We start from the raw sequence: 9,134 nt of genomic DNA, 5'->3' as shown, positions 1-9,134 counted from the left end.
TTAACACGATCAGCATATCTGTTTAAACGTGCTCGAAACATTTAGCTTTTATGATTGATGTACCGGCACGCTCGGCATATCTGTTTAAAGCATCCCACCGTTTAGTGTTTCTGTTTAATGTCCCAATAGCTTCAGCGTCCGAGCGACAGCTGAGTCACGAATCGTCGAAAGCCACTTAAGCCGCGACAATGGAATCCGCGCAACAAAGGGACTGTGAGGAATGAGAGACAAAAGAACGCCACGAAGATCAATAGTTGCAACAACGCTCCTGCTCCTGCTGTTTTTGTTGTTGCTGCTGCTATTGTTGATGTTGTTATGGTGGTAGTGATGGCAATGCTAACTGTGGCGCTGCCCTGACATATACTGCAACAGGAACCACAACTATCACAGCCACCACCACCATCGACAACGTTTCTGTTCCTAGCGGTGGTGCTGTTGCTATTGATGGCGTTGTTGTTATGTCAGTATTGTTTTGGTCGTGCCGGTGGTGGTGTTCCTTTGGTTAATGTCGCAGTAATCACGCTGACACAAGCACACTCACCACCACCACCACCACCACTACTACCACCACCACCACCAACAACAACAACAAAAACAACAATACTAACAGAAGCAACAATATCAACAACAGTGAAATCAAGAGCGCCAGAGAAAATGTTGATAATAAAAAGAAGAACAAAAATAAGGAGGATCGTTTCTGATGGTAAATATATTAATAAGAATAATAGAGATAAAATCCAAATAAACAGCAAGAATTATGACAATCCGATACAGTACATTCGTCATACAGTAAGCACAGTGAAAGCAAAACAAAACAAATACACCGCCAAAGTATGTTGCATCCACACTCACTCGATGGGAAAAAATAGAACACCGATATTGCTGCTGGATCGCGTAGATAAAATAGATAAACAAATAAATATCACGCCTCGCTGCTCCTTGCCCCCGATAACAACGTAATTACTGCAAAACAAACACACGCACGTACTGCCCCAGCATAGTCACAATCACCATCATCATCATCATCATCATCATCCCTTTAACCACTTTTTTTTTATATTTTTGCCTATAATCACTACCACTATCACCACCACCACCACCACGACCACCACGGCCTTCACCACCACCACCACTACCACCACCACCACCACCACGACTCCATTTTCCTGAGATAACAAGGGCAGAGGGAAATGCAGAGCCGAGATGATAAAAGGAGAATTGAGTGGTTATCGGAAAGCCTGTGGTGGTGAGATTTGTTTCTCTCTCTCTCTCTCTCTCTCTCTCTCTCTCTCTCTCTCTCTCTCTCTCTCTCTCTCTCTCTCTCTCTCTCTCTCTCTCTCTCTCTCTCTCTCTCTCTCTCTCTCTCTCTCTCTCTCTCTCTCTCTCTCTCTCTCTCTCTCTCTCTCTCTCTCTCTCTCTCTCTCGTAATCGAAGTCTTGGAAATGGGCAGGATACGTCTTATTTTTCCTCTCCTTTCCGCCGCGGAGGCAAATTGTGCGTGAAAAGGGACTCAGATCGACCCCGCCGCCCCAAATCGGATGAAGAAAGGTACAATTTTTTAAGTGTTCGTGGCTAGTTAGGGGGATATTTTTTTTTCCCGTGGCATTAAAATGGTAATTGGGGGAAGTTTTTTTTACGATCGCTGCTTCAGATTGCGGTTGTTGCTGTTGTTGTTTTTATTTGGTGCATGTATTCCTGGCTCCGTTTCTTGTGTAATTTTCTGAATCTTGAAGGAATAATAATAAAGAAATGGCCATGTGTGTTTTCTTTTACGGCAAAGGAAACATCTCAAGGGCAAAAAAATAATAATAATAATGGAAAAAAAGCCCACAACTAATGCGTCTGTTGTCTTATGAAGGTTTAACATAGTCTTTTTTCTTTTTTGGGGGGAGAGGGCCGGGAAATCATGGTAATTGATATCATACTGTATTTTATAACATGAGAAGCCATATCGGAATAAAAAATAATCCAATAAATTCCCTATAACTAGATTTTCTTTCACAAATTTCGTTGTCATCGCTGTTAGTAATTGTTGGTATTGTTAGTTGTTACCACTGTTCGCTTTTTTTTTGTCATTATTGTGGCTTCTGTTCTTTTTGTCATCATCATCATCATCATTATCATCATCATCTCTTCTTTTTATTGTTCGTCGTCATTATCACAACCACAACCACCAAGAAAATAATACTAAATAACAAAACACACACACACACACACACACACACACACACACACACACACACACACACACACACACACACACACACACACACACACACACACACACACACACACACACACACACACACACACACACACACACACACACACACACACACACACACACACACACACACACACACACACACACACACACACACACACACACACACACACACCTCATCTCCGCGTAATCCTGGCACCATTTCCTAAACATGCACGAGAGATTAATTATTGTCCTCGGCGCTGTTTCTCGGCGATTTATTCCCCCGTTTATTCCCTTTTATCCCGGCATACAAATCACGCATAATCATCACCTCATTACGGACAGATGCGGAGGTCTTGTGCGGAAGAAGAGAGGGAAATTAGAGTAGGAAGCGGAAGACGGAGAGAGGAAACGGAAGAAAGTAAGGTAGGAAGGAAGGAAAGGAAGTGTGAAAGAGAGGGAAAATAGAGTAGGAAGCAGAAGACGGAGAAAGGAAAAGGAAGAAGGGAAGGTAGGAAGGAAGGAAAGGGAATGTGAGAGAGAGGGAAATTTGAGTCGGAAACGGAAGACGGAGAAAGAATGAGAAGGAAGGAAGGAAAGAAGGAAGGAAGGTAACTAAGAGGAAAGAAAAGCAGGAACGAGGAAGAGAAGAATGGGAATGTGAGAAGCAGGAATTAAGAGAAAGAGAAAAGAGAAGTGGAGAAGGTTGAAAGGGGACCAAAGAAGGGAGGAAGGAAAGAAAAGGGGACTGGAGAATAAAATGGAAGAGCAAGAACGAGGTGGAAAAGAAATGGAATGAAAGAAGCAGGAATAATTAAGAGAAAGAGAAAAGAGAAAGGGAGACGTTTGAAAGGAGAGCAAGCTTGAGAAGGGAAAATAATGGGAAAGCAGGAATGAGGAAGAGGAGAACGGGAAAATGCGGAACAGGAATTCATAGGAAGGAGAAGGAGAGAAGATTAAAACGAGAGCAAGTTTGATAATGTTGAGTAAAGGAAAAGGAGATGGAAAGTTAGGGGAAACATAAACCAGAAACGAGAATAGAAAGATGACGAAAGAAGAGGAGAGAGTGAGGAAGAGGGAAGATAGAAATGAGAGCATAGAATAGAATGCTGTGTGATGGAAATGGGGACAAAAAGAAGGAAAAAGAGACAGGGAAAGGGATAGGAAGGCAAGAATAAGGGTAGATTTTTGTTTACTTGTGGGTGAGAGAGAGAGAGAGAGAGAGAGAGAAAAGGAGAGAGTGGAAGAGAGAAAGAGAGAGAGAGTAAACGTGGGAACTGAGCACACGTCCGTTCCCGGCAAGGTAGTCCCAAGGAGGAAGGAGCCAGTGAGTAAAGGAGGGAAGGAGGAAAGAGAAGGAAGGAGGGCAAGGAGGAGAGGAAGCTGTTCGTAACGCTTGGCTGGTTACTCTAAAGTGGTTCTTAATACCGCCGCTTAATCATTCCCTCGCTGTTTGGTTATTGCTGAAACTGTCCAAGAAAAATAACCGCTTCCTAACGGCCCCTCGTACGTCGACTGTTACAGCGGCATCGAACTGTCGTTACGGCGTGCAGCGCAGAATTTACTAACACAGAGAAGAGCTTAGCGTCGCGGAAACTGCTGTTGATATGAAGTATGTCTGAAGCATAAGTGTAGGAACTGGATTTTTGTCTTGCATAAAATACCGTATCTTTTAAACGTTGTCTCAGTAAAGATGTATCCGTATCATAAAAGCGTTATCTCAGTGGAGTGGAATTTATCTTTCGAACTTAGAGATTGGGACACTGATAACAACATTCGTTCAAAACACAGGTGGTAAGAATGCCCCTTCCCTTTCTCTCACCTTTTATGATTGACAAAATTTAACAAACGCTCCCACGAAGTACTTATAAAACACTATGTTGCGGAAACTATTAAGAGAGCTTTATGTATCGTGGATGGTGTAACTTCTGATTGTTTTACGTTCCTTCCTTGTAACACATGTGACTGTTGTATATGAATAGAACAATATCGTATTTCTTTGAACAGCAATTTTACGATCAATCTGCAAAAGAGTTATCAAAGCATTGCAACCGTATGTGTCTGTCTGGAGCAACATTCCTTGGTGCTCTGTAAGGCCGGACAAGTATGTGAGCGTTCAGGTGGGCGAGCAGGTGCGTGGCCAGATACCATACGCTCAGTGACTTGAGTTAAAAATGCATCACGTCTGAAAAGTTTCCAGGAAGCGCGTTATTGCTTTCTAAGATTCACCCTGTTGCTGCTCGCTCGCCCGTCTGCTCTTTTGTGATCCATCTATCCATTCTTGTAATCGTGTGTATCCGTTTTGTCCTATTATTTGCTTACTTGTTTGTCTTTCGTTTTTCTTTATCTGTTTGCTTCTCTTGTTGTTTGCCTTCGTGTTATCTCTAATACCTAACTATTCATCTCTCGTCGCTACATCAAAGTTATTCCGATTAGTAAATTAAGACAGGGAAAATATACACATTTCCCAACAATCCAACTTGTCAGACTAACCACAAAGTAATATAACTCCTCCTTAAGTGAAGAAACCCGTACCGTAATTAGTACCATGCTCAATTTCTATTCTTATCCTGAAGATGGGGAATTATATTTGAGTTTCCGTATATATTATTAATTAATTCGTGAATCTGGTCTCTTTGAAGCACCTCATATTCATTCGCCGGTTGTCTGTGTGAGGCGCCCAAGACAAAGGTTTCCCCTCCACCCCTCACATTCTCTTCTCCTCCTTCTCACCTTCCTCAACCAAATCATATCTTCTCTTACCGTTATTTCTCCTTCACCTCTATCCCCAACATCTATCCATCTCCTCGTTCATCTCCTCTTTCTCTCCTCCTCCTCCCCTTCCATCCTTCTTCCTCCCTTCTCCCTCCTCATCCTCATCCTCGTCAGAGTTATTCACCAGGGGTTTGAGTCCCTTGATCACGGTAACCTTATCGAAAGGAAATTAACCTGGCCAATGATAAGCGTGAGGGAGACTGATTGAACCTGTGACTGAGGAGAGAGAGAGAGAGAGAGAGAGAGAGAGAGAGAGAGAGAGAGAGAGAGAGAGAGAGAGAGCATCCAGTTTCTATCATTTACGGACATTACACAAATACTTAGTTTCATGATTATGCGCATACGGCTGTTACGTTTCATGTGTTAGGCTTACGAACACACACACACACACACACACACACACACATACACACACCATTTCCACCTCATCCATCACCATCGTCACCATCACCCCCGCCACCTTCAACATCATCTCCACCACCACTCCCACCACAACTATCATTGCTACCGCGGCTTATCGTGCTGACGTCACATACATCAGCGGAGTTTTAAATCACATGAAGGAAATAAGAATTCTCGTCACCTGTTGCTCGCCTCATAAATCTGGGCCTCCCCGAAAAAAAGTCTCGGACAGTAATTATTTAAATGTAATTTATACACTTTATTTTGTCTACTGAAATTTTGTTATAATCCCTCAGCCTCCGGCAACACCCGCTTCCAGGTATTTGTGGCCGTAACCTGCTCCATCCAACACGTCAACGCCCACACGGCTTAGATTGTATTTGCATATTCAAATTCCTTTCCCTTTGGCCACTAACTAACACCGCCTTGCTTTAATATCAAAGGTCATATATATATATATATATATATATATATATATATCTATATATATATATATATATATATATATATATATATATATATATATATATATATATATATATATATATATATATATATATATATATATATATATATATATATATATATATATATATATATATATATATATATATATATATATATATATATATATATATATATATATATATATATATATATATGTGTGTGTGTGTGTGTGTGTGTGGGTGGGTGGGTGGGTGTGGGTGTGGGTGTGTGGGTGTGTAATTCACCACGGCCTGATCACGAGTTGGAATCGCTTTCGCCAGCAGATACCCTCCCGACACGAGCAAGTGCATGCTCATTATCGTCGATCTCTGGGTACTGCCAGAACCTCACACACCACACACCCCATTCCCCTTGCTCAAGGGGGGACAGTAACCGCTGCAAGTCAACGGAAAGAATCCGGCCTGAGCGGGGCTCGAACCGCCGCCTGTTTGGCCGTGAAGCCTTGCAGCGCGGCGCTCTAGCCGATTAAGCTACCGGAGTGCTGTGTGGGTGTGTGGGCGTGGGGGGGGTTCAAACTCCCAACACACAGTAATAAATAAACGCGTGGGGATTTTAATAGTAGATATGATTGTGATAGATAAAGGCCACATCTTATTGTTGGTAATACAAGCTAAAAATTGCTAATGAATATATAGTAGTATACAATAATCCAATAAATGCGGGCCGTGATACGGATTTTTGTCCATTTAGATGCACGTTTTGCTCATCTCGACGCGGAATCGTTTTTTGGGCAACAGACAATGAAAACATGTATTCAGGTTTTTTTTTTTTTTTATAGCTTCAACCAGTGTATGCTAGCGGCGATGACTGAACATCCTCAATAAGCTTCCCTCTGCCACTCCATACCCCAATCTTGTTCAGTCTGTCCCGATATTCCCTATTACTCGCTTAGGAATGCAATTAAATTCCCAGAGCACACAAAACTTTTCTGTTATTGCACCGAACGCACTACTTTGCCCTACTAGCATGTGCAGCGTGGGCGAAATGGCCTCTTGCTCAGCCTCGCATCCTGTCCCCAGTAATTACGCAAGCACGGTGAGGGAAAGGTAAAGAGAAGGCCAGAGCTGTGGAGGCGAATGTCAGAGCGGTAAAAATCCAGTGACATGCAAATACTGAGAAACAACTGGACTAAACTGTGTCCACCAAAGGGAGGCTGGAATAATCTGTTAGGAGAGTTAAGCATTCAAGCATACACGCGCACACGCACGCACACACACACACACACACACACACACACACACACACACACACACACACACACACACACACACACACACACACACACACACACACACACACACACACACACACACACACACACACACACACACACACACACACACACACACACACACACACACACACACACACACACACACACACACACACGCACACACAAGCACACACAAACACTTTCAACCTCCCTTCCGAAACACTTTGTGAAATTGGAAATGGCCGACGACTACTGCACCTCTCGCTTCCCCATTTTTATTTTGTCTGTCAGTGGAAATAGCGAGCCTACGACATGCACCACCTAAAAATAAATCGAGACTGCACGTAAAGATGAAACGAGACATCCATAAAAGTTCAGGTAGAAACTGAAAGGCAGAAGGGAAAGGGAGACGAGGAAAACGTTGGAGCGATATAAAGGTAACAGAAAAAGGGTGTAAAAAAATCATGATCTATATAAGGGGAAATGGTAAAGGAGTCAGTGTAAAAAAGAACGAAAGGGAAAGATGAATAGGAAGCAATCACTGAAGAGAAGGATGGAAAGGATGAATGTATGGGAGAGGGAAGGATAAAAAGAACGACAAGAAGAGAGGGAATAAGAAAGAAAAAATATGTGGAAGGTGGAATGGACGGATAGAGTAACGCGCACCCTCAGTCACTAGAAATTGGCATGTCGCTCGTAAAGTCTACGGACCTAGCTTGCCGCGTTTGACTTACTCCTGTCAATAACCTCACACACACACACACACACACACACACACACACACACACACACACACAAACATGCACTTTTACCTCCTTTGCTGAAATAGACCAATAGCAGCCTACCCTTCCCTTCCTTCCTTCCCTCCTTCCTTCCTTCCTTCCCCTTCATCCACTTTTTCTTTACATGTTACCTCTTCTTTTTATAACACTCAACCGTACCTCCTCCTCTTCATACTCATACTCCTCCTCATCCTCCTCATCCTCCTCCTTCTCCTTCTCCTCCCCTCCTCTCCTCATCCTGCACACCCAACCTGTTGACAATGGATTAGCCAGGGCGGTGTAAATATGGACTGGGCAAACTTCAATACAAGGGAAAGGGGGGCAAGAGTGACTGCCTGTTTCTTATTGTCGCTTATTGGTAACGTGTTATTCTTGGTATAGCGCAGTGGACGGTAATGGCAGGGGGTGATGGGTTTCCGTGTGTGTGTGTGTGTGTGTGTGTGTGTGTGTGCGTGCGTGGAAAGGGGTTCAGGCATGTAATCATAACGATTTTTTTACGGTTACGAAAGAAAAAAGAAGATACATGTGGCAGCTAAGTATAGATTATCAGAAAGCACATACATCGTACTAAATTACTCTCTCTCTCTCTCTCTCTCTCTCTCTCTCTCTCTCTCTCTCTCTCTCTCTCACACACACACACACGCACACACACACACACACACATACACACACACACGCATACACACACACATGCCGTGAGCAGCTGCGTGACGAGACAGTGGAAAGGGTGAAGAGGAGGAGGAGAAGGAGGAAGAGGAGGAGGGAAGTGTGAAGGGGGTGAAAAAGAGGGAAAGGAAAGATATAGAGAATGAAACTGGAAGAGAGAGAGAGAGAGAGAGACATCATTTGCGGAGTCTTGCAATTAAGCACGGCACTAATTTTCCGAAGCCCTCAATCGCCATGGCTAGAGGGGAGGGAAGGGAGGGGGGGAGGAGTGGAGGAATGAAAGCAGAGGAGGAATAGAATATGAACCTAAATACCGAAAAGGAGAAAGAAAGGAAAGAAGGAAAGGTGGAAGGGAAGGATGAGAATAAAGGAAGGAACTGGGAAAAGAAATGAGAGGGAGGAATGGAGAGAGAGAGAGAGAGAGAGAGAGAGAGAGAGAGAGAGAGAGAGAGAGAGAGAGAGAGAGAGAGAGAGAGAGAGAGAGAGAGAGGCGTTTAACAGAGGAAGCAACATGTTTGTCATCCTTTTTTATGAAGTTCACACACGACTTAATTCTTTCCTATCCCCCGAATTGGTGTGTGTG

This window comes from Eriocheir sinensis, chromosome 17 (genome assembly GCF_024679095.1).
Source record: "Eriocheir sinensis breed Jianghai 21 chromosome 17, ASM2467909v1, whole genome shotgun sequence".
Lineage (NCBI taxonomy): Eukaryota > Metazoa > Arthropoda > Malacostraca > Decapoda > Varunidae > Eriocheir > Eriocheir sinensis.
Note: the sequence above shows the minus strand (reverse complement) of the source record.